The following is a 27,515-nucleotide window of genomic DNA, read 5'->3' as shown; positions in this document are numbered from 1 at the left end:
ACACTAGTCTGCTGTAGAATTTTTAAGCATATTCTAAGTTCAAATATAATAAATTTCCTTGAGACAGGGAAGCTTCTCTCCACAAATCAGTATGGCTTTAAAAAGCATTGCTCATGTGAAACTCAGCTTGCCATTTTCTCACACAATTCCCTGCAAACTATGGATAAAGGGCAACAGGCAGTTTCTTATTCCTTGATTTATGGAAAGAATTTGACACAGTGCAGACTGTTAGCAAAAGTCCAGGCACATGGGATAGGTACCCAGATGGGTGAGTGGCTTGAAGACTTCTTAAGTAATAGAACCCAGTTCATTGTTATGGACAGTGAGTGTTTATCAGATAAGGGTGTGATCAGGAGTGTCCCGGGGATGTGTAATAGGACTACTCTTATTCTCTATATATATAAATGATCTGAGGGAAAGGGTAAGCAGCAATCTGCAACTGTTTGCTGATAATACTATGGTGTTTCAGTACATTAATGCTTGTTCCACACACACACACACACACATATTTTTCAGTGCTGGGCCATCAACAAGTGTCAGTTCGTGAAACAATCACCGAAACATTATCAATATGGGCTTTTGGAGCTGAAGGCTCACTCATGTACCCTGGATGACCGCATGACACAAAGCTTTACACCACACCTGGTACCATCAGCACTGACATTGGACTGTTGAGGACTGGAAACATGTTGCCTGGTCGGATGAGTCTCGTTTAAAATTGTATCGAGCTGATGGTTGTGTATGGGTATGGGGACAACCTCATGAATCCATAGTCCCTGCATGTCAGCAGGGGACAGTTCAAGCTGGTGGAGGCTCTGTAATGGTGTGTGTGTGTGAGGCGGGGGAGGGGGGGGGGTGCAATTGGAGTGGTATGGGACCTCTGATGTGTCTAGATATGGCTGTGACAGATGATATGTATGTAAGCATCCTTTCTGATCATCTGCATCCATTCATGTTCATTGTGCATTTCGACGGACTTGGGCAATTCCAGCAGGACAATGCGACACCCCGCACGTCCAGAATTGCTACAGAGTGGCTCCAGCAGCACTCTTATGAGTTTAAACACTTTTGATGGCCACCAAACTCCCCAGACATGAACATTTTTGAGCATATCTGGGATGCCTTGCAATGTGCTGTTCAGAAGAGATCTCCACCCCCCTCGTATTATTTCTGATTTATGGATAGTCCTGCAGGATTCATGGTGTCAATTCCCTCCAGTACTACTTCAGACATTAGTCAAGTCCATGTTACATTGTGTTGCAGCATTTCTGCATGCTCACGGGGGGCCCCTATACTGTATTAAGCATATTAAGCAGGTGTACCAATTTCTTTGGCTCTTCAGTGTATGATGCTATAAGAAAGCAGTGAATGAAAGTAGGCATAGTAGGCTAGTTTACTGATATGTTTATCACCAAAATTTGCAATAACCCTAATAGCATAAGTACCTGAGCCTAACTGTTTCAGCATATCATCAATGTGTTTCTCCCAATTCAAATTCTCAACAGTGTGCACTCCCAGAAATTGTGAATATTATGCCTTAGCAACAGACTTTCATTCAAAATCTATATTTATCAGTGGTGTACAGGAAAGTGTTGCACTGAGTGACAGTAGGAGGAGACAAGATGACCTAAACAATTTCTAGTTGATGTGATGAATAACAACTTGCTCTAAAGTGATTAAATATTTAGGTACAACATTGCAAAGCGATAAGAAATGGAACAAACCTGTAAGGATTGTAGAGGTGAAGGCGAATAGTTGACGTTGGTTTATTGGGAGAATTTTAGGAAAGTGTAGCTGATGTATGATGAAGACCATATATGGAACATTACAGCAACCCTTTTTTGAGTACTGCTCGAGTGTGTGTGATACCTGCCAGGTTGGATTAAAGAAGGGCATTAAAGTAATTCTGAGCCATGCTGCTAGATTCATTACCACCAAGTATGGTTAATAAGCTAGCTTTATCGAGATGCTGCATGAACTGAAACAGGTATCCCTAGAAGGAAGACAAGTTCTTTCTGTGAAACAGTATTGTGAAAATTTAGAGAACTGACATTTGTGACTGACTGCATCTACATCTACATCTACATTTATACTCCACAAGCCACCCAACGGTGTGTGGCGGAGGGCACTTTACGTGCCACTGTCATTACCTCCCTTTTCTGTTCCAGTCGCGTATGGTTCGCGGGTAGAACGACTGTCTGAAAGCCTCCGTGCGTGCTCGAATCTCTCTAATTTTACATTCGTGATCTCCTCGGGAGGTATAAGTAGGGGGAAGCAATATATTCGATACCTCATCCAGAAATGCACCCTCATCGAAACCTGGCGAGCAAGCTACACCGCGATGCAGAGCGCCTCTCTTGCAGAGTCTGCCACTTGAGTTTGCTAAACATCTCCATAACGCTATCACGGTTACCAAATAACCCTGTGACAAAACGTGCCGCTCTTCTTTGGATCTTCTCTATCTCCTCCTTCAACCCGATCTGGTACGGATCCCACACTGATAGGCAATACTCAAGTATAGGTCGAACGAGTGTTTTGTAAGCCACCTCCTTTGTTGATGGACTACATTTTCTAAGGACTCTCCCAATGAATCTCAACCTGGTACCCGCCTTACCAACAATTAATTTTATATGATCATTCCACTTCAAATCGTTCCGCACGCATACTCCCAGATATTTTGCAGAAGTAACTGCTACCAGTGTTTGTTCTGCTATCATATAATCATACAATAAAGGATCCTTCTTTCTATGTATTCACAATACATTACATTTGTCTATGTTAAGGATCAGTGCCACTCACTGCACCAAGTGCCTATCCGCTGCAGATCTTCCTGCATTTCGCTACAATTTTCTAATGCTGTAACTTCTCTGTATACTACAGCATCATCCGCAAAAAGCCGCATGGAACTTACGACACTATCTACTAGGTCACTTATATATATATTGTGAAAAGCAATGGTCCCGTAACACTCCCCTGTGGCACGCCAGAGGTTACCTTAACGTCTGTGGATGTCTCTACATTGATAACAACATGCTGTGTTCTGTTTGCTAAAAACTCTTCAATCCAGCCACACAGCTGGTCTGATATTCCGTAGGCTCTTACTTTGTTTATCAGGCGACAGTGCGGAACTGTATCGAACGCCTTCCGGAAGTCAAGGAAAATAGCATCTACTGGGAGCCTGTATTTAATATTTTCTGGGTCTCATGAACAAATAAAGCGAGTTGGGTCTCACACGATCGCTGTTTCCGGAATCCATGTTGATTCCTACAGAGTAGATTCAGAGTTTCCAAAAACGACATGATACGCGAGCAAAAAACATGTTCTAATATTCTACAACAGATCGACGTCAGAGATATAGGTCTATAGTTTTGCGCATCTGCTCAATGACCCTTCCTGAAGACTGAGACTACCTGTGCTCTTTTCCAATCATTTGGAACCTTACGTTCCTCTAGAGACTTGCGGTACATGGCTGTTAGAAGGGGGGCAAGTTCTTTCGCGTACTCTGTGTAGAATCAAATTGGTATCCCGTCAGGTTCAGTGGACTTTCCTCTGTTGAGTGATTTCAGTTGCTTTTCTATTCCTTGGACACTTATTTCGATGTCAGCCATTTTTTCGTTTGTGCGAGGATTTAGAGAAGGAACTGCAGTGCGGTCTTCCTCTGTGAAACAGCTTTGGAAAAAGGTGTTTAGTATTTCAGCTTTACGCGTGTCATCCTCTGTTTCAATGCCATCATCATCCCAGAGTGTCTGGATATGCTGTTTTGAGCCACTTACTGATTTAACGTAAGACCAGAACTTCCTAGGATTATCTGTCAAGTCAGTACATAGAATTTTACTTTCGAATTCACTGAACGCTTCACGCATAGCCCTCCTTACGCTAACTTTGACATCGTTTAGCTTCTGTTTGTCTGAGAGGTTTTGGCTGCGTTTAAACTTGGAGTGAAGCTCTCTTTGCTTTCGCAGTAGTTTCCTAACTTTGTTGTTGAACCATGGTGGGTTTTTCCCGTCCCTCACAGTTTTACTCGGCACGTACCTGTCTAAAACGCATTTTACAATTGCCTTAAACTTTTTCCATAAACACTCAACATTGTCAGTGTCGGAACAGAAATTTTCGTTTTGATCTGTTAGGTAGTCTGAAACCTGCCTTCTATTATTCTTGCTAAACAGATAAACCTTCCTCCCTTTTTTTATATTCCTATTAACTTCCATATTCACGGATGCTGCAATGGCCTTATGATCACAGATTCCCTGTTCTGCACTTACAGAGTCTAAAAGTTCGGGTCTGTTTGTTATCAGTAGGTCCAAGATGTTATCTCCACGAGTCGGTTCTCTGTTTAATTGCTCGAGGTAATTTTTGGATAGTGCACTCAGTATAATAGTGTCATGGCGGCTGCAGTGTAACACGTGTTAAGTTCGGCTCGCGAAATTTAGTCGAATTCGAAGGTGTTCTCGCAGGTGGTGTTGTCTAGTACAAGTGGAAATCGTGTAAACGACAGTGTTCTGTGCAGTAGTGCTATTTTTTTTCTGTGCTCCGCCAATATCTTCAAGAAAATGGTAAACAGAAGAGTCAACAGCAGCGCGTCCAGCAGCGGGGAAGCAGCAGGTGCGGCGGGTCTGCTCTTGGCGGAAGGTGCGGCCGCGGCTCCCGGCATAGCGGATCTGGTCCGCTCTGAGGTAAACGCTGCGCTTCGCGATAAAAACAATCTCGATCTGATAGCAGGCACTATATCAGATACTGTAACGGCAGCAGTATTGGCCAAAATGCGTGAAACTGTTGAGGCCAATACTGCCGAAATTACAGCACTAAAAAAGTCTGTGTCTGAATACGAGAAAAAGGCACGAGAGTTGGAAGTGAAACTATCTGCCGCAACTGACGAACTAGAACAGTACCAAAGGCGAAATAGTCTACGACTGTTTGGAGTAGTAGAAAATAAAGAAGAAGACACGGACAACCTGCTTATACAGGTTGCGCGTGAAAAATTAGGCGTAGAAGTGACCAAGGCAGACATTGACAGGAGCCATCGGGTGGGACGAAAACTACCAGGTGCCACCAAACCTCGTCCAATAATAATTAAATTTATCTCGTACCGAAAAAGGGCAGAGATCTTTACCCAGAAGAAGAAGTTAGCAAGGACAGGGCTTACAATAAGGGAAGATCTGACACACGAACGGCTAAAGATTTTAAACAGTGCCATATCCCATTTCGGTCTTCAGAATGTGTGGACTCAGGATGGCAGAGTAATCATTAAGACAGCAGTTGGAAAGAAGACAGTCACAAACATGACAGAACTGAATAGTATTAAGTGAAGCTACTCGAGCCAAAAGTGCAAACTTAACTCCATTTGCAAATTGTAACAGCCCTATACTCAGATATAGTCTTGTAATTTTATTAATTTTTTAATTATACCCATATTTGTACCTTCAACTAATTGTTTTTGTAACTGTCTTAACTTTTCACTATTTTTTTTGTGTCTGTAGCTCTAACCATTACTTAATTTTAGTTACTGCTAATACTTTTTTCATTTTCTCAGTTTATTCTCTTCCGTTCTGAATTAGTTCTATTGCAATTATTAGTTTCTCCTTTAGTTCATTAATCACCCATCCCTTCGGTTTAAATTGTTCATAACAAAAATCACTATCAGTATCACTTTAGCAAATTTCAATCTAATTGTAGCTTCCTACGATAATCACTACCAGCATCACTTTAGTAAATTTCAATTTAATTCTAGCTTCCTACGATAATCTATTAATTATTAAGCTTACTTCTCTCTGCTGGCAGCATCGGCCTCTTAAATCACTCCCTTTTCCCTAATTTCCACCCTAAGCTGTTTCAAATACGCTAATTACATTTCTCCTCGTATGACAGAGGATACACAGTGACACACAGCCGTCACTATTTTGGTCATATTCTCCTTGCACCGAATACCACTAATCCATTTTCTATACTCCCGCAACCTCAGGAAATCTCTGGCAGTCGCCTTTCTTTCGGCACTCGCGGTGTCACACACAGGGCGCGCAAAATCTCGGACACCCCTGTGTTATGTCACTTGGCGGAAGCAGCGGCCAGTGCCCCTCGCGGCAGGTAGTGCCTAACAAAGGGACAAACCAGTCTGCCACCCTAGTTCAGGCTGCCCAGCGGAACGCGTCAGAGCTTTTAGCAGCTCACTGCAACATCCAGTCTTTACCTGCACATTACGAAGAACTTAGCCTCCTCTTCAACCAACTAAACTACCACGTAATCCTCTTATCCGAAACGTGGTTGAAACCACACATATCCTCTGCATCTATTCATCTCCCAGGGTACACATTTCTTAGGGCAGACAGATCAAAAAAGCGAGGTGGCGGCGTCGGCGCGTATATACGAACAGATCTCAAAGCGAAAGTCTTATGTACGTCAAATCCTGCTGAAGAAAAAGAGGCTGAATTCATGTTCATTGAAATAAATATACAAAGTCGGAAATTCTTGACTGGCGTCGTGTACAAGCCACCAAAAATAAGCTCAATGAGTTCCTTCCAGTCGGAATTACATTCACTTCAGTGTCAATACGAACATGTCATCGTAATGGGTGACTTGAACATAGACCTGCTAAGAGACACTCCCTCCGCAATAAACCTAAGAAGACTGTTTAGTTGCAATAGCATGAACATTCTTCCATTACAACCTACACACCATACGGCGCACAGTCATACTCTTATAGACGTAATCGCAACGAAACAGACTGACAAAGTAAGAGATGTTGGTCAAACATCGGCCCCTGGCCTCTCAGCACATGATGTAATATTCCTGGCCTACTCTGTGCAGCCCCCAAGGATCAAATCGCGTTACATAACTTGTAGGAACATGAAACGTATTGACCTTGACGCTCTAACAGCCGATTGCTCAGAAATCTCATGGCATCAAATAAACAGAAAACCCACAATCGACGGCAAAATTAATGAACTTGGTGATAAACTCACTGCCCTCTATGACAAACATGCACCTGTGCGCACAATCCGTGTAAGAAAATCTCCTGCTCCATGGCTGACAGCTGAATTACGTCAAATGATGACTAATAGGGATGCTGCCCACAGGCGTTTCAAGGCAGATCCGAAACCCGAGCGTTTCGAAGAATATAGAAAGCTACGGAACAGAGTGAAACAATGCATTCGTAATGCTAAAATCAGGCACGCTCGCTCCCTTGTATGCAGGGATCTGACGCCCACGACTCTATGGAAGAATCTCCGTAGCTTGGGGGTCGGAAAGGCAAAATCGGAAACCACTTTTCATGTGTCAGCTAACGAATTAAATGAATTCTTCTCTGCACCTCTGAATACCAGCACAGCTGATAATTACCGTCCACAAGAATCCCTAAACAGGATAACTAACAACGATACCTTCCATCTAAAACATGTAACAACAAATACGGCAAGAAAAGCAATAATGAGAATCTCTTCTGATGCAATAGGCAACGACAGTATCGGTATAACCATGATTAAGAATGTTGCCGATATCTTAGTGCCTGTCTTAACTGACATATTTAATTTTTCCCTCGTGAACGGAATATATCCCACTGCATGGAAAAGAAGCCTAATTCGACCCATCCCTAAGATCGAAAACCCGCAACTGCCTAGTGATTACCGACCAATTAGCATGCTGCCTGCTGTTTCCAAAGCACTTGAATATATTGTTCATGACCAAATCACTGAACACTTGCATGAATTCAGCCTATATGACAAATTTCAATCCTGTTTCCGTAAACATCACAGCACAAACACTGCTCTAATTAAAGTAACTGATGACCTGAAATATGCCATCGACAATCGAAAGGCAACAATATTGACGCTACTGGACTTCAGCAAAGCTTTTGACACTGTTAACTTTGACATAATGCTCAGAAAAATGCAACAGCTTAATTTCTCTGAAAGTGCAATGAGATGGTTTGAAAGCTACTTAAAAGACAGACAGCAATGTGTTGTCTGCGTAAATGAAAAATCTTCCTGGAAACATGTTTCCTCGGGAGTGCCACAAGGATCAGTCTTAGGACCACTTTTGTTTTCTTTATATGTCAACGATATTTCATCGGTTCTGTCCTCCTGTAAATATCATTTCTATGCCGACGACCTCCAGCTCTACCTAAGCGTCAGACCTGAAGATGTAAACACTGCAATCGCTCAGATGAATGATGATCTATCTTCAGTAGTGACATGGGCGAAAAACCTGGGGCTTAAACTAAATGCAAAAAAGACGCAAGTAATCTTAATAGCCCATCAGAAATTAATAAGTTCAGATTTCCGCAAACGGCTACCTCCTATTCTGCTCGACGGTACTCCAATACCATATCAGAAAACAGTGAAGAACTTGGGTGTAACTTTGGATGAGCATCTCAACTGGGCGGAGAATACAGTCGCAGTGTGCCGAAAGACGTCTGCTTGTCTCTATGCTCTCAAAAAGTTTCGGAACATATTTCCACAGGACTTGAAACGCCAGCTCGTGCAAGCACTCGTTCTACCGAACCTCCACTATTGTGATGTGATTCAACAAGGCATGAGCAGTGAAAACAAAAGACGGCTAGAGCTAACCATGAATGCCTGTGTGCGTTACACCTGCAACATTCGCCGATACGATCATGTTAGTGCTTCATACTCCCAGCTAGGGTGGCTGCGGCCGGACAAATTGCGCGACTACCACACTCTATGTCTACTCCACCGACTCCTCGAGGCGCAAACACCCCAGTACCTTGCTTCAGAGATTAAAAACCTGTCATGTCATCATAATCGAAACACGAGGTCACTCTTATTTGGTATCCTAACTGTGCCCACTCACAAAACAAAAACTTTTGCAAACTCCTTCTCAGTTGCCGCTGTCCGCCTCTGGAACAAACTGCCCCTTACCTTGCGCAAAATTCAATCTCCTGCTGCTTTTAAGAAGAAGTTGAAGCATTTCCTACTATCATCCTTATAAAGTTCTCCACAAAATTAATGTACAAGGACAATCCCCTCATCTGTCAAATAGCAAAGCTAGCGTCTCCTATGTTGCTCCTGAGATGCCTTCCTCTTCATCCATCTCTATTAGCCATGCAATATTCTTTTCCTTTATATTTCCTTAATTATGTTTCATCATGTCTCTCTATTCTTCTCCTCCCTTCACCATGAGTCTCCCTCATACTCCCTGCTGCCAGCACTCCTATCTCAAATCTGTGTTCAATAATGTCTAATTATAACAGTACTTGTGATCTAAGAATATAAACTCTATATGTATGTATTTTTCCAGGTGTACCTTTCAAATTGTTTATTTCACTTTTTGTACTAGATGTAGTTTAACATGCTTACTAAAACATATGAATGTAAAATAAGTAGAATGCCTGGTTAGATGTAAGAGAGGGCCTGATGGCCCTAATCTTGCCAGGTTAAATAAATAAATAAATAAATAAATAAATAAATAAATAAATAATGTCACTCAATGCTCTGTCCCTACCACCCGTCCTAAATATCTGAGTGTCCCAGTCTATATCTGGTAAATTGAAATCTCCACCTAAGACTATTATATGCTGAGAAAATTTATGTGAAATGTATTCCAAATTTTCTCTCAGTTGTTCTACAACTAATGCTGCTGAGTCGGGAGGTCGGTAAAAGGAGCCAATTATTAACCTAGCTCAGTTGTTGAGTGTAACCTCCACCCATAATATTTCACAGGAACTATCCATTTCTACTTCACTACAGGATAAACTACTACTAACAGCGACAAACACGCCACCACCGGTTGCTTGCAATCTATCCTTTCTGTGCCTTTGTAAAATGTTGGCTGAACTATTATATTGCCACTAACAAACTTGTGGTGTAAGGACTGGGGACAAAAGATATGAGAAATTAGGGCTTGCATGGAGGCATATCCATTTGTTTTTACCTTGCTCGATTTGCATGTGGAACAGGGTACAGAATAGGTATTGTCAAGTTGGCATAAGACGATCTCTGACAACTAACAGTGCTGTTGCCAGCTTTATACTGTGAAGTGTGAATGGCTGCAAGCTAAAACAATAGCCATATATAGAGCTATAACAACACTGAAGTGTTGCCATTGAGACGTTTACAAAATCATGTTATGTGATTGGTTGAGGTAGGTGTGTGAAGCTGCCTGGCCCAGTTCACTATAACTGCTGACTCTACTATAGTAGTGATACAGAGTACTCTCTACTGTGCACCAAATGGTGGTTGTGCAGAATATGTGTGTAGATGTAGATATAGATGTAGACATGACTCCAAGGAAAGAAACAGTTCGTCCATCAAGACTGGCGTAGTCTTCACTTTAACCACTGAGTGTCAGGTCATAAGTGAAACGTTCATATCACATACTACACACAAAACATGATCTGAAAATGCAATGAAAAACAATTTTTGACACAAATGTATTGTGAATTTTCTTAAATGAAGTTGATGTGCATCTCTTAGCCTCTGATCACATGTGTGAAAACGTGTGCTGTAATATGCAAAAATTAAAAATAACTGAAGAATTGCTCAGATAAAAATAAAAAAAAAAAAAAACTGAAGTGCTTTGCACCAAAATGGAGTTCAAGGAAGCTAGAATACTGAAATACTAACTAAAGTGTAAAGGAATGCATTTAAAATGCATTTTTTGTCAAGTCATTCACAGTTACCATTATGGTCAATGACATATGGCTTTTGACAGATAAACAGATTAAAAATGTCTAGAGAGACACAAGAGGAAATTCATTGGCTTGGATCTTGTATCTAAGAGAAAACAACACACAGTCAGTACATACATTTTATGAGGAACTAGTAAATTTGACAGAAATGCTATATAGGTGAAGAACAATTTCTTAAAAATGATCTTCAATACAACTTCAGTAAGAAATTAGATGTTATAAAAGTCAGAGGGACAATCATGAATCCATGCATACCATAGCTTCAATTACAAGCTAAAATATATAAAGAAAATAAAATGATCAGGCTATTTGTCAATAATGTTAACTGCTGTACAAACAAAATTAATCAATAATTTAATAAGAAGAGGATTTTATTTCTCATACTTATTACAATACAAAAAAATAGTGCTATTTTTGCCCATGAATAAAAGGGTATAAAAATTCTGCACATCTGTTTTCAGTTTATATCAAATATGTACTAGTATCCCTATTACAAAGGATGCCTATGTGTAGTAGTTCTAAGCTGACATTGATCTGGAAATGAGTATTTGACGTGATTGAAACTTGTAATCCAAAAATGTAAACTTGACTGTCTCTAAATGTGAAGATTTCTTTCACAAATATAGCTGTCATTGTTATCACCATTGGGATAAAAGTTCCTACCTCACAAAAGAAAACTTTGTCAAAAGTAGATTAATGGACACTACTAGATGAAATGAAGTGAAATGTGCATAGGGAATATTTGTCAGGGAGTCCCTTTTCAGGGAGCTGGCCATCTGGTGCGTCTTTCTATTTGATGTCACTTCAGCGACTTATATGCTGATGGTAATGACATGATGATGAGGCCAACACAACACTCAGACCCCAAGCAAAGAAAATCTTCTATCTGGCTGGGAATTGAACCGGGGTCCTTGCATGGCATTCAGCCACATTGACTGCTCAGCTGTGGAGCCAGACACTATTAGATGATAGGACCAAAAATGGAAGGCAGTACACTTGCAAAAGTCTCACTCACATTAAATGTGGTTAATAAGCTGATCCATTGTTGCTTATTTGAAACTGGGTTAAGTCAGTGTAGTGGTAATGAATTGGAATGATGTTTGATAAACGAAGTCCAAGTTCTGTTCTGAGTATTTTGAATTAGATTTGTTTTACCTTTGTTATTTGATTTGTGTGAATGAACAGCCTATGATAGCAGTATTAAAGCCAGTTTTTCTTGTTTCTTTGTCAAAACTGAGCCAATGTTCCACTCTCCATTTGAAACAACAATACTTCTAAAGTAAATTAAAAGGAGAAAAGAAATTTCTTATAAGGAAAATAGTAATATTTGACACACATTATCATAAGGAGGCACTCTTTTGCAAATGGGCACTGCAAGTTAGTGTATGTTATCATAAGCTTTTGTGTTTGACACTATAGATCAAGTGCTGAGATGATCAAAAGTTTCATACGATATTTGCTTTTAATCTAGATGCAACATAAGCAGCAGCAAATATCAAACTCATTGCGGTAAAGAATAGGTATAGTTGAGAGTCTAGGCTCTTGACACCAACAGATACATTAATCATAAAGCTAAGTTCTGCCTGCTTTGCACAGTGTGAATTGAAAAGAAGCTTTCATTCACTCCTATCCTTTGGCACAATCTTCTGGGAAAATGCAGTTAAAGTCAAAAGAAGTATTTATTCTATTAAAATGAGCCATAGGGATATGATGTGAAGTTGATTACCTAATATTTTGCAGACGTTCTGTCAGGAAACTTGCAGTTCTTACTCTTATATGCGAATGTACTTACTCCCAAATGAAAGGAGTAAATTTTGAATGAACTCTGCAGTTACAGTACAATAAGTAAAGATAATTTCTATGTAAATTATGTGCCACTGTCTACAGTTAAAATTTGTATAACAGTTCACATCTAGATTTCATGAAGGACATTGAAAATCCTCAGACACACAAAAACAAAGTGAATGATTACTTACCTTACTAACTATTCCCTTTCTAACTTATCAGAATATTTGGACTCAGTGATGTAAATTTTCTGTTAACAATAATCTTCATATTACACATGTATTTAACCTTCCCAACATATAGACATCCAATAGTGTCTGTGAAAACAGTAAAGGTACATAAATGATTAGTATGAAGAAGTAGATAAAATCAGTGACCAAGTGGAGTAAGAGGCGGGGCAGTCGTTTCTTTTCCAAGGTGGTTACTTTTCTCCTTCAATTCACTGTTATTATTAAGCACAAATACCATTAGGAAGTAAATATATTGGTCTATAAGTGTAAGCACTTGTATTCCCCAGAGTCCCAGAAGCAGCTTCTGTAAGGTGTTTGGTTATCAACATGGCATAATATTCTTATGCAATACTTGTACAGAATGAATATTTTTCAACGTTATATACATTTTCCCAGAAAATTACATTAAAGGATGGTTTTGCATGAAAGTACACTAGCAATCCTGTCTGCAGCTCAGCACAGTGCAAAACAGACAGAAATAACCCTTTTCTTAAAGTATCCACTTGTTGGTGTTGGCGCCTGGAAATACAGTTAAATCTATTCAACAGTCTTGCTTCAGCAGGCATCCAATTTAGGCATTGTTAAAAGTATGACAGTCTATTTAACACTGCCTAACTCTGCCAGGAGCTGGTGCAGCATTGCTTCCCTACTTCCACAAATGAAGCAGTGTGTGGGTTTTGCAAATGTGGTCTTAAATTGAAAATGTGGAAAATGGTCTTAAACTCCTTTACCTTTTCAGTATGAATATATAAAAGTAATACCATAATTGTCCATGTAAGTAGATTAACAGTAATCATTATTTGCTGTTAGTGGACATTACAGAAATTGCCTATTAATTTATAACTTGTCTCACTTCATATCCTTGAAGGCCATCCTTCAAGATAACATTTATGAAGCACAATGTGTGAATGAATAAATTGTACCATCAGTAGAACTATTCTTGAATGACAGCTGAGAATGCCTGAAGTTCATGAAATAATCCAAAGCTTCAGCCGTTAATCAAAATTGACAAAATGCAGTGATACAGTATGAGTAAATGTAAAAATAAGAAATGGACTCTGTAATTTTCTTTTATGACAACAACATCTGGTACCATAGGACTTTGATATAGGTATGAGTTATTTCTCAAAAGACTATTGGCATATTTTTCTTGAGAAAAATTTCAGCATCAAAAAACGGTATGAAAAATTCTATGCTTAAGTTGTCCTCTTTAAGGCACTCTAATACAGGAGTTATGAATGGTTTTTGGCAAGACATGAGTGATAGAGACTAATTAAAAATATAGTGTACAAAATTGAGCTGTAACACAAAGGTATATAAGAATAAAATTCATCTAGCACATCTCATAAACATCACTGACAGACGTTCATATGCAAACTACCCCCTCTCCCACACACACTCCTGATAAGGGATATTTTTGTAACTGATGTTGGTATGCAACAGATGACAACAACAAATTTACATTAAGGGTCCATAGATGTTTGATCTCTGTTGTATTTCTTAAGAAAAACAAAAAAGGAAAGATATGGAACAAAAAAAACTTTAAGTAATAAAACCTGTTTCATCTCGCTCTGTGAGGTTAGACTTCTGAAAACAAATCTATCTAAAACAGCTCCAGTTTAAAAATACGTAAGCTGTTTGATGCCTGGAATACAGCAGTTTCTATGGTAGTGGATATTAAGCATTTTCAGTCTTTGAAAGAAGTTTATGAATATGCTAAAGTTATCAGTGCTAGTAACGTAGTCTAATTGCCAACACACCGTAATGGATCAATCACATGCCACATGCCATTTGTGTTAGTTATCAAACAAACTACACTTGCTCCCTTTGTGCTGCAGCTAGTTTCTACCGATGTAACAGTCACTACATTCAGTCATGAGGGAGTAGCAGTCAAAATGCAGAGAAAATAAAATATAAATATAATACAAAGGATGTTTATCAGTATTTTGGCAAGTTTCTGTGTGAGCTCATATTTTTCAAGATTTGAATTCAATTTAAGAAGGAAAATGAGATACTGTTGCTTTCAGTAACAACGAATTATGCCAGGATCGAAAACATGAATAATTTTTTCTTTGTGATTGCTGTTACTCATAACAAACAATATACTGTGAAGTAAGTGCCAGATACTTCTGTTTATGTTGATCTGAATATTATTTGATATATTCTTACAATATGTGTATATTAATTTGTGTCATAATGAAAAAAATTACTTTGCTTTTTTCTAACCCATAACCACTGAAAAATTATATTTTAGAATGATAAACTTTGGAATCTGTCATGTAATTTTTTGCTGCTCTAATAAGATATAGATATCCAGAAAAGGCATCAGTTCTGTCTCTGTCATCATATTTTGACTCTGAAGTTTGTTAAACTTTTTTTGAGAGAATGTCTCTCATTTATAGTGGTGCTACAACAGAATGTTATAACATATGACAGAAAAGTGTGGAAATTGATATTTTTAAATGGATATCAACCTAAGAATTCTAAATGTGGAACAATTTGAATTTGTATTTATGCATTATTTTATTAGTTGTGAGAATATTTTGAATGAAATATTTTGTATGTCACTGAGGAACTATGACAAGATAAACAATTCAGAGAAAATTACCATCTTCATAGGGAGGGATCTGAAAAGGTAAAGTAAGGGCATACAGGTTTTCAAGTGTTTCATTTTTTCTCAGTATAGGGAAAAACTGTAGGAAGGACACACACCCTGCTATGACTGTAGGTTGTATGAAGTTCCTGACAACTGAAAGCATATGTCAGTGGTGTAAAGTAGATCTCTGGAACACGGAAAATAAGAGACAGAGCTGGGCAGAAAAAGGGCCTCTGAGGGATGAGACAAAAAAGAGAAACAAATACGTAAGAAGTTTGAAAAAAGCTGGGGGACTGCGGGAGCATAGTTGTATTGTCAATTCAGAAAATGTGAAGAGAAATAAGAAGGAGAGAAAATGGTTAGATGAAAGAAAATAAAGAAAAAAATAAAGTAAGAAAGGACCTTATGAATGAGCTCAGATCAGCAACACAGCAGCTGTCTAAAAGAGCTGCAAAATGGACTGCAGTTGACTGTGGGCTTTTAGAACGTCATTTGTGAGTAAATGTGTGCAAGTAAATAAAATGTTAGATCACAATGTTTCATTTACTAACACCTGCATTTGTTCTGTTTCATATTGTTTTCATTAGTTTTCTCAGAAACTGTTAAGAACAGGACATATGTTGATATGACATTCAGAATTGCTAACACTATCACCCCTCAAAGAATGTACCTTTCCTCCAATTCAACCTGTATATTTATTGGGTGATAAAATGAGAGTGCTCTTGTTTTTCAACTTCACTTTCTTTGACTGTCTGTACTTAAATCTCTCTCATTTTTCTGATTCATCCCTCTCTAAATCTCTTATATATTCTCCATATCTGAATTCTTTATCCTAAAAAATGTGAATTTAAGGATAAGACAGGTTCTTAACTATTGTCATGTATGAAGCACAAAATGTTGCCATTATTCACAGTTGTCTATTGATAAAGCAATATAACCAACAGTTTTGTTAAGCAGTATAAGCTACATGAAAAAATGAAATGTTGTCAAGGGTACATGGATTTAAGGGTGCAAAAGGAAGAAAGTTTAACAGAAATGATACTCAATGATAGGTGTACCAAATGAGTAATGTGAACTCTTTTCTGAGCTGAGGTATAATGCACTGTTAGAAGTTTCAGTTTTGAGCCATGTACTAAATGTGAATAATTATTGCACAACAAACTAATACAATTTCTACTGACAGAAAAATATTCCTTTAAAATATATCATTAACATTCTGCAACCATTATAATAAATTTTTTTTTCCAAAAACCAAACAATGGAAACTCCAGGATGGAATAACACCACTGGGCGCCCTGCTCATCACTGTCAATCCCACCTTGCTCTATACTAACATTCCCAATATCTATGGCCTTGGAACTATTGAACACTACTGTTCCCAATGCCCATCTGACTCAAAATCTACAACCTCCTCCAAGTCATCATGACCAACTATATCCTCACCCACAATTACATCTCCTTTCAAGACACCACCCACAAGGCACCATCCTATGCGGGAGGACACCTTAACCACATTCCTCTGTAAACCTCAACATCTTCTCCCCCTATTAGATTTACCTACTTTTCATTAGCCTAACAACTACCTTCCTTGCTGTTGACGTCCACCTCAAGGATGGCTACATCAGTACCTCTGTCCACATCAGATCTACCAACCACCAACAATACCTCCACTTCAGACTTGCCACCCATTCCATACCAAGAAGTCCCTTCCATACAGCCTAGCCACCTGTGGTTCTCCAATCTGTAGTGTTTAGCAGTCCCTCTCCAAATATTCCTATGGTCTCATGGAGGCCTTTACAGACTGAAATTACATTATCAGAAAGAGATCTCCCATGCCTTGTCTCTCCACTCACCTACCACCTCCCACACACCTACTGTCCAGCAACAAAGTGCACCCCTCTCATTACTAAGTACTACCCAGGACTGGTTGAATCACATTCTCTGCCAGGGTTTTGACTGTTTCTCTTTGTGCCCTGAAAGAAGGAATATCCTACCCACAATCCTCCTCATCACACAGTAATGTTCTGCCACTCACCAAACCTATGTTGTATCCTTGTTCATCCTTGCCCCCAGCCCCTTACCTCATGGGTCACATCCCTGCAATAGATCTAGATGCAAGATCTGTCTCATACATCCTCCTCCTACCATCTACACCAGTCCTGTCACAGGCCTCTCTTACCCCATCGGAGGCAGAGCTAACTGTGAAACCAGCCATGTGATCTACAAACTAAGCTACAACCACTGTGCTTTTTTCTACGTGGGCAGACAATGGCCACTGTTAAACTTTGCCCAGGAGATAGTTGTACCACCCATTTTATGCTAGATGGATTGTTCCTACTTACACTAACTTCGCTGAACTGTGCAAGTGGAAACTCGCGCTACAATGTATCCTTTGTTCCTGTAACTCCCCGGGCCTCAACCTGTGCTAGTCTGTGCTTCCACCTACCTATCTATCCCCTTCCCTGCTCCCACACCACCCCTACACAGGCCTTCTATTCTGCCTATGCATTATAGTTTTATCCCCATCTCTCTCTATCTCCTTTCCCCTCTACATTTCCTGACCCACCCCATCCTCCCAGCACAGTTTCCCGACTCTGTACCTAGGTGTCCTATCTCATGTCTCCACCATATCCCTGTATGCTCTCCCGTGCATCACGTATCTTCTCTGACTCCAGACTGCTGCTCACATCAGACGCAGCAACAGTCCACAGGCAGCCCACAGCAGCCAGAGACAGTGGCCATGTGTGTGTGAGTTGTGCTTATGTGAATTTGTGTGTGTTTTATGTTTCCAAAGAGGGACTTTTTTGTCAAAAAGCTTACATATTTAACAGCCTTTTCACTGTGCCTGTCTTCAAGTCAGTGCCTCCTGTATATTGTTATTTTCCAAAAACATATTCAATAAAATTAATTAGATAAAATGATGTATAACATCATAAATGTACAGGCAAACAAATGAACTAGTAAAATATCTGTCCATAACTGCATTCAGTATCAAAATAACTACATTATTTTTCAGATGTATCTATCTATGGTCATACCACTATAATTATTAAAGAATGACTTCTCACACTGTAATTTTGTCACTATTGTACCTGTTGTAACGATTTGTCCTTTATCTCTCTAATTTTTTTATACAGTATTGAAGGCTTCAAAATCAGTAAATCAAGTTGTTCACTGTGCAATATTTCTAATGTTGCTCTTTGTTTTACATCATGTTAAAATGAATTTACTAAAACATATTTTCTTCCAAAGGAAGATTGATGACTACACCATAAATTCCATGAGGAAATTACAGAAAATGTTAATAGATTAGGAAACGTGAAGCAACATAGGACATTTATCAGTCTCAAATGTTCTTGCAATGAAAAATATTTAGTAAAGAAAGAGTTTACACGAGATGGAAAGCTTGGAAGTTGAGAATGTTTAAGTAAGGACAGGAAAAGATAATTCTGAGCGAAAATTGCAGTGTATTTGTGCTGGGAAGCGGTAAGGGCATTCTCATCTAATGAACCATGGACCTTGCCATTGGTGGGGATGCTAGCGTGCCTCAGCGATACAGATGGCCATACCATAGGTGCAACCATAACGGAGGGGTATCTGTTGAGAGGCCAGACAAACGTGTGGTTCCTGAAGAGGGGCAGCAGCCTTTTCAGTAGTTGCAGGGGCAACAGTCTGGATGATTGACTGACCTGGCCTTGCAACATTAACCAAAACGGCCTTGCTATGCTGGTACTGCGAACGGCTGAAAGCAAGGGGAAACTATGGCCGTAATTTTTCCCGAGGGCATGCAGCTTTACTGTATGGGTAAATGATGATGGCACCCTCTTGGGTAAAATATTCCGGAGGTAATATAGTCCCCCATTCGGATCTCCGGGCGGGGACTACTCAAGAGGACGTCGTTATCAGGAAAAAGAAAACTGGCGTTCTATGGACCGGAGCATGGAATGTCAGATCCCTTAACCGGGCAGGTAGATTAGAAAATTTAAAAAGGGAAATGGATAGGTTAAAGTTAGATATAGTGGGAATTAGTGAAGTTCGGTGGCAGGAGGAACAAGACTTTTTGTCAGGTGAATATAGGGTTATAAACACACAATCAAATAGGGGTAATGCAGGAGTAGGTTTAATAATGAATAAAAAAATAGGAGTGTGGGTAAGCTACTACAAACAGCATAGTGAGCGCATTATTGTGGGCAAGATAGACACAAAGCCCATGCCTACTACAGTAGTACAAGTTTATATGCCAACTAGCTCTGCAGATGATGAAGAAATTGAAGAAATGTATGATGAGATAAAAGAAATTATCCAGGTAGTGAAGGGAGACGGAAATTTAATAGTCATGGGTGACTGGAATTTGTGAGTAGGAAAAGGGAGAGAAGGAAACATAGTAGGTGAATATGGATTGGGGCTAAGAAATGAAAGAAGAAGCCGCCTGGTAGAGTTTTGCATGGAGCATAACTTAATCAGAGCTAACCCTTGGTTCAAGAATCATGAAAGAAGGTTGTATACATGGAGGAATCCTGGAGATACTAGAAGGTATCAGATAGATTATATAATGGTAAGACAGAGATTTAGGAACCGGGTTTTAAATTGTAAGACATCTCCAGGGGCAGATGTGGGCTCTGACCACAATCTATTGGTTATGAACTGTAGATTAAAACTGAAGAAACTGTAAAAAGGTGGGAATTTAAGGAGATGGGACCTGGATAAACTGAAAGAACCAGAGGTGGTACAGAGTTTCACAGAGAGCATAAGAGAACAATTGACAGGAATGGTGGAAAGAAGTACAGTAGAAGAAGAATGGGTAGCTCTGAGGGATGAAGTAGTGAAGGCAGCAGACGATCAAGTAGGTAAAAAGACGAGAGCTAGTAGAAATCCTTGGGCAACAGAAGAAATATTGAACTTAATTGATGAAAGGAGAAAATATAAAAATGCAATAAATGAAGCAGTCAAAAAGGAATACAGATGTCTCAAAAATGAGATCGACAGGAAGTGCAAAATGGCTAAGCAGGGATGGCTAGAGGACAAATGTAAGGATGTGGAGGCTTATCTCACTAGGGGTAAGATAGATACTGCCTACAGGAAAATTAAAGACACCTTTGGAGAAAAGAGAACCATTTGTATGAATATCAAGAGCTCAGGTGGAAACCCAGTTCTAAGCAAAGAAGGGAAAGCAGAAAGGTGGAAGGAGTATATAGAGGGTCTATATAAGGGCAATGTACTTGAGAACAATATTATGGAAATGGAAGAGGATGTAGATGAAGATGAAATGGGAGATACGATACTGTGTGAAGAGTTTGACAGAGCACTGAAAGACCTAAGTCGAAACAAGGCCCCGGGAGAAGACAACATTCCATTAGAACTACTGATGGCCTTGGGAGAGCCAGTCCTGACAAAACTCTACCATCTGGTGAGCAAGATGTATGAGACAGGCGAAATACCCTCAGACTTCAAGAAGAATATAATAATTCCAATCCCAAATAAAGCAGGTGTTAACAGATGTGAAAATTACCGAACTATCAGTTTAATAAGTCACAGCTGCAAAATACTAATGCAAATTCTTTACAGATGAATGGAAAAACTGGTAGAAGCCGACCTCGGGGAAGATCAGTTTGGATTCCGTAGAAATATTGGAACACGTGAGGCAATACCGACCTTACGACTCATCTTAGAAGAAAGATTAAGGAAAGGCAAACCTATGTTTCTAGCATTTGTAGACTCAGAGAAAGCTTTTGACAATGTTGACTGGAATACTCTCTTTCAAATTCTAAAGGTGGCAGGGATAAAATACAGGGAGCGAAAGGCTGTTTACAATCTGTACAGAAAGCAGATGGCAGTTATAAGAGTCCAGGGGCATGAAAGGGAAGCAGTTGTTGGGAAGGGAGTGAGACAGGGTTGTAGCCTCTCCCCAATGTTATTCAATCTGTATATTGAGCAAGCAGTAACGGAAACAAAAGAAAAATTCGGAGTAGGTTTTAAAATCCATGGAGAAGAAATAAAAACATTGAGGTTCGCCGATGACATTGTAATTCTATCAGAGACAGCAAAAGACTTGGACGAGCAGTTGAATGGAATGGACAGTGTCTTGAAAGGAGGATATAAGATGAACATCAACAAAAGCAAAACGAGGATAATTGAATGTAGTCGAATTAAGTCGGGTGATGCTGAGGGAATTACATTAGGAAATGAGACACTTAAAGTTAAAGGAGTTTTGCTATTTGGGGAGCAAAATAACTGATGATGGTCGAAGTAGAGAGGATAAAAAATGTAGACTGGCAATGGCAAGGAAAGCGTTTCTGAAGAAGAGAAATTTGTTAACATCGAGTATAGATTTAAGTGTCAGGAAGTCGTTTCTGAAAGTATTTGTATGGAGTGTAGCCATGTATGGAAGTGAAACGTGGACGATAAATAGTTTGGACAAGAAGAGAATAGTTTGGACAAGAAGAGAATAGAAGCTTTCGAAATGTGGTGCTACAGAAGAATGCTGAAGATTAGATGGGTAGATCACATAACTAATGATGAAGTATTGAATAGAATTGGGGAGAAGAGGAGTATGTGGTACAACTTGACAAAAAGAAGGGACCGGTTAGTAGGACATGTTCTGAGGCATCAAGGGATCACAAATTTAGCATTGGAGGGCAATGTGGAGGGTAAAAATCGTAGAGGGAGACCAAGAGATGAATACGCTAAGCAGATTCAGAAGGATGTGGGTTGCAGTAAGTACTGGGAGATGAAGAAGCTTGCACAGGATAGGGTAGCATGGAGAGCTGCTTCAAACCGGTCTCAGGACTGAAGACCACAACAACAACAGATTGTTTCATGAATACCTAAAAAGTTATGCTTTCGTTTATCTGCATTATGAAACAAAAGCATGTGTACCATTTTTTGAGATCTGTAGAATAAATTACTTTAAATGTTCCAGCACATTGTAGAGTGTAATATAACAGCACAGAGGCTTTTCTGTCAAGAAGCCAAGGGAATTTCATCAAAAGATATGAATGAAAATTGTCTTTTCCTCTATTTTTTTCATATATGCACAAATATACTAGGTAATTATAAAGTCCATGAAGTATTTTAAAACATCAGCATAGGCAAATGGCTAAGTATCATGCAACACATTGTAATGGATCTGGGAGATGTGTTATTTTCTACTGGAATTGTCAACACCAAATTGTAAATGTTTTCTTATATTTTTGTCAGAATTTTTTTATTGTAATTTGCCTTATCTTATGTTAATTTACTTATATTTTTGAGAGTGACAGCATATTGATTACTATTAGTAGATGTAACAAAGAATATCAAAGAGACTGGTTACAAGTGGAAGCTTGTGTGTTGTGTAAAATGTCTTTGATGCTGGAGTCGCCTTTGACTATAGTCAGTCGGCAGTTAACTCTTGGTGTGTGTTGACGGTAGAACAATGTGCAGTTTGCCGTCATAATAATTTGGAAGTGAAAAAAAAAGGGTTACTATTTTTTTTATATAAACTTTAAGAAGAAACCACATTCGAAGAAATGGTATTTGAAGCACCAAAAATGAGGCAAACGCATTGAACCAGGTCATTTCTGCAGCCAACAAAACTGCATTGTGGAATCATACTTCCACTAGACAACTGAAGCCAAGACAACTATCGCCTTGTAAATATTATACGGAAAAGGTACTGTCACGAAATATGCCAAATGTAAGTAAATAAAAAATAGTGAGCATATTTCAACATGATACAGCATGTTCAACACAATCTAACAAAGGTTTTTTTACAACATGGTACTGTCAGGTTAATTTGGAAAACTGCCAGCAAGGTTCCGATCAATCATAATTGCTGCAAGTGACTTCTAACCAGACAGAGAAAGCATGTTGGGTGCTAGAATTTGCCTGTTGCCAGTAAGTAGTGAGTGTGCAAAGAGCTTTTCGTGGCAAATATCACAAGGCACCACCAGTTTACAACAGCATAGCGAAGTGGTGCAAGAAATTCGAGGACAATTGTTGTTTGTGTGATGCAAAATGTTCAGGTTGGCTGGGTGTGCCAGAACAGACAGTGCAGTATGTAAGGGACATGATGTTGCAAACTTCACACGAAGTCTACTTAATGAGATATGCAGAACTGAACATCTCTCAGCTGATGGCATGGAAAATTCTTTGTAGGCCATTAAAGGTGAAGCCCTACAAATTGCAGCTTGTGCAAGCCATACATCCTGATGACAGATTGAAGTATCTCAATTTCTTGAAAATGAAGTCTTTGCAAGCAAATTAATTTTCAATGAAAATATCACTTTACATCTTTTCTGGAAGTTCAACTTACGTGACATGCACACAAACACACACACACACACACACACACACACATGGGAAACAGAAAATCCACATATAAATGTTGAACATTTCCGGGGTTCCAAGATAGTTAATGTGTTCTGTGCTGCATCCGATAAGACAGTCTGTGGACCCTTCTTCACTGAGAAACTGTCAATATATCACTTATCTCACAGGCTGCAATGTGGCTCATGCCATAACCTGAAACTGATGGCAGTGATTTCATCTTTCAGTGTGAGCCTCCATATTTGAGATTATCAAAATGAGATGTTGCCACATCACTGGATAGGCCATGGTGCATCCGCTGCCCTGACACTGCTTTAGTGGACCCTACAGTTGCCAGACTTGATGCCTTTGGTATTTTTTCTTGTGGGGTTACATCAAGGGTAGCATTTATGTTCCACCACACCACCAAACCTTGAAAACTTGCAATACCACATTGCAGCAGCTGTTATTGTTTCTGTCACTGCTGATATGGTGTGTCAGATATTGGCAGAATTGGTCTACCAATTAGATACATGTCATGTGATGAATGGTGCATACATAGAACATTTGAGAAGATGATATGCAAAGATGAACATGTCCACTAAATGCAGTTTTCCACAATCAATATAAAACTAACTTCAGGCATATGTATCAACAGAAATAAGATATTGCAATGTAAATGCCTTTACTTTTGTTCCAAAAGACAGTTAATATCCATAAATCAAATCTACAATGAAAACATTACTTTCAAAAGTACATTTAAATATGGATGTGTTCTTATTTACATTAACCATTTGGACATTTTTGGCTTTGAATGATTTTCAAAATCAAATATTTTGTTTTTGCAAAATCACTTACATGTCACTGCATAATGCTTGTAATACTATATCATATTACAATTTCGTATTTGAAATAATCGAAAAAATTATAAATTGGCAGCTGAAACATTGATATTCAGTTTTTTAAAATAAAGTTCTGATTTTATTGTTGCTTCACAATTATTTTAAATATTTTAAATCACCATAACATACTATAGTGAAGTAACACTGGCATTACCTATTACTAGAACTTTTCTTTGAGGTAGCTGTTACACTTAGGCATATAAACCAGAGGCATCTCGTAAGTAATCACAAGCAATTTCCTCCACCTCTTTGTTGAACAACATGGGTACATCATCAGTGAACAATGTATACAAACTTAGGTCCTCTTGGTTTTGCTGGACTTCTCCAAAAGCAGTTTACAATAAACCCTTAACGACTTTTTTCTTGTCACCTGTGCTTCATATTTAAGAAAAGAGTTTCATAATGGCCCATTCACATTTCTAAAGAGACTTCTGCTCTTGTACATCTTTTTGGAATCTGTACGATGCAGGTGCTTCCATATTAATCAGAGCATTTCCCATAGTTTCATACTTCTACACTAATCAGCCAGAACATGATGACCAGCTATCTAATAGCCAGTATGCCCACCTAAGGCATGGATAACGGTGGCAACGCATAGTGGCATGGAAGTAATGAGGTCTTGGTAGGTCGCTGGAGGCAGTTGGAACCATATCTGCACACTCACAAGTCATCTATTCCAGGGGGGCAGGGGGCGATGGGCACTGACGCCATCTTTGGTCACATCCCAGATCTGTTCAATCATGTTCAGATCTGGCGAGTTGGGAAGGGGGGGGGGTGGCAGCACATCAATTGGAACTCGCCACTGTGTTCCTTGAACCATTCCATCACATTAATGGCCTTCTATCATGGTGCATTATGTTGTTGAAAAATGCCACTGCCATTGGGAAACATGATAGTGATAAAGGGCTGCATGTGGTCTGCAATCAGTGTACGATATTTCTTGGCCATCATGGTATCTTACACGATCTTCACTGGATCCATGGATGCCTACATGAATGTTCTCCAGAGCCTAATGAAGCCACTGTCAGCTTGTCTCTGTCCCTCCATTCACGTGTCACGGAGCTGTTCCCCTGGAAGACAACAGATTCGCACCTTCCCGTAGGCATTATGAAGAAGGTATCAGGATTCCTCAGATCATGCAAAACTCTGCCACTGCACCAAGCCCAGTGCTGATAGTCATGTGCCCATTTCAGTCATAGTTGCCAATGTCGTGGTGTTAACATTGGAACATGCATGGGTCATCAGTTACGAAGGTCCAACTTTGGAGTGTTCGGTGCACTATGTACTCAACACTTGTACTCTGCCCAGCATTGAAGTGTGATGTTCCACCACAGTTTGCTGCCTCTCCTGTTTTACCAGTCTGCTCAGCCCATCTGTAATGTGGCATGGCTATCCAACCCCATGACGTCTGGACATGGTTTCGCCATGTGTTGAAGACACTCACCTCAGCATTCCTCAGACAACTGATAAGTCATGCAGTTTCTGAAATGCTCATGCCAAGTCTCTGGGCCATCAGAGTCTGCCCTCAAAGTCAGATAAACCAGGCTTCTTCCCGATTCTATACATGGACAGCACACTCACTGATGCAACATGCACCATGCATGTGTGTGAGTAGCAGTCATTCCTTGCCAGATGAAGCTACTATCGCCTGGATGGATTTATATCAATAGTAGGTCGATGGTCACAATGTTCTGGCTTATCAGTGTATATGGAAATTCATTATATTTCAAATGTGTGATCTATATTTTGTAGGCCTTTAGATAGGGATTTCATGTCTATCACTCTCCAATCTTCACCAAGGCTTCTTGCTTCACCCATGCTCTATGAAAAATGTAGTCAGCAGGTAAGTAACTGTGTCCTCATAATAATAATTATGATTTATATCTAAAAACAAAGATGATGTGACTTACCAAACGAAAGCGCTGGCAGGTCGATAGACACACAAACAAACACAAACATACACACAAAATTCTAGCTTTCGCAACCAACGGTTGCTTTGTCAGGAAAGAGGGAAGGAGAGGGAAAGACGAAAGGATGTGGGTTTTAAGGGAGAGGGTAAGGAGTCATTCCAATCCCGGGAGTGGAAAGACTTACCTTAGGCGGAAAAAAGGATGGGTATACACTTGCACACACACACATATCCATCCACACATATACAGACACAAGCAGACATATTCAAAGACAAAGAGTTTGGGCAGAGATATCAGTCGAGGGGGAAGTGCAGAGGCAAAGATGTTGTTGAATGACAGGTGAGGTATGAGTGGTGGCAACTTGAAATTAGCGGAGATTGAGGCCTGGTGGGTAACGGGAAGAGAGGATATATTGAAGAGCAAGTTCCCATCTCCGGAGTTCGGATAGGTTGGTGTTAGTGGGAAGTATCCAGATAACCCGGATGGTGTAACACTGTGCCAAGATGTGCTGGCCGTGCACCAAGGCATGTTTAGCCACAGGGTGAGGAGTGGCACAGCCAGCACATCTTGGCACAGTGTTACACCATCCGGGTTATCTGGATACTTCCAACTAACACCAACCTATCCGAACTCTGGAGATGGGAACTTGCTCTTCCATATATCCTCTCTTCCCGTTACCCACCAGGCCAACAATCTCCGCTAATTTCAAGTTGCTGCCACTCATACCTCACCTGTCATTCAACAACATCTTTGCCTCTGCAATTCTGCCTCGACTGACATCTCTGCCCAAACTCTTTGTCTTTGAATATGTCTGCTTGTGTCAGTATATGTGTGGATGGATATGTGTGTGTGTGCGAGTGTATACCCGTCCTTTTTTCCCCCTAAGGTAAGTCTTTCCACTCCCGGGATTGGAATGACTCCTTACCCTCTCCCTTAAAACCCACATCCTTTCGTTTTTCCCTCTCCTTCCCTCTTTCCTGACGAAGCAACCGTTGGTTGCGAAAGCTAGAATTTTGTGTGTATGTTTGTGTGTCTATCGACCTGCCAGCGCTTTTGTTTGGTAAGTCACATCATCTTTGTTTTTAGATATATTTTTCCCACGTGGAATGTTTCCCTGTATTATATTAATAATTATGATTGTTAGAACTGTGGAATATTGTTACAAGG

The 27,515-nt window shown here is 39.7% G+C and overlaps 1 protein-coding gene across 1 annotated transcript in view; it reads right to left on the bottom strand.

The window, feature by feature from the left end:
- The window catches only part of LOC126252593 (kazrin), a gene marked incomplete at its 5' end in the record, with an annotated part of 708,940 nt that overhangs the window by 23,952 nt on the left and 657,473 nt on the right, over positions 1-27,515 (bottom strand). The window lies entirely within an intron of this gene.

This window comes from Schistocerca nitens, chromosome 4, assembly GCF_023898315.1.
Source record: "Schistocerca nitens isolate TAMUIC-IGC-003100 chromosome 4, iqSchNite1.1, whole genome shotgun sequence".
In the NCBI taxonomy this organism is placed as follows: Eukaryota; Metazoa; Arthropoda; class Insecta; order Orthoptera; family Acrididae; genus Schistocerca; species Schistocerca nitens.
This window is presented reverse-complemented; position numbering and strand designations above follow the sequence as displayed.